This window comes from Mastomys coucha, unplaced genomic scaffold (genome assembly GCF_008632895.1).
Source record: "Mastomys coucha isolate ucsf_1 unplaced genomic scaffold, UCSF_Mcou_1 pScaffold12, whole genome shotgun sequence".
NCBI classification, from domain to species: Eukaryota; Metazoa; Chordata; class Mammalia; order Rodentia; family Muridae; genus Mastomys; species Mastomys coucha.
The window spans coordinates 17,226,662-17,227,042 of NW_022196894.1; positions in this window are offsets into that span (position 1 = coordinate 17,226,662).

A 381-nucleotide genomic window follows, 5' to 3' on the forward strand; every position below is an offset into this window, starting at 1 on the left:
GCAATCCCACCAGCAATGAAGTAATGTTCCTCTTTCTCCACAACCTCTCCAGCATCTGCTGTCACCTCCCCTTTCCTTGTTTCCCATCCAAAAACCCCATATCACATTTCTCCTCCCCCTGCTCACCAACCCATCCACTCCTGCTTCCCTGTTCTGGCATTCCCCTGAACAGGGGCATTGAACCTTCATAGCATCAAGGGCATCTCCTCCCAATGATGTCCCACAAGGCCATCCTCTGCCACATATCCAGCTGGAGCAATGGGTCCCTCCATATGCACTCTTTGGTTGGTGGTTTAGTCCCTGGGAGCTCAGGGGATACTGGTTGGTTCATATTTTTGTTCCTCCTATGGGGCTTCAAACCCCTTCAGCTCCTTGGGTCCT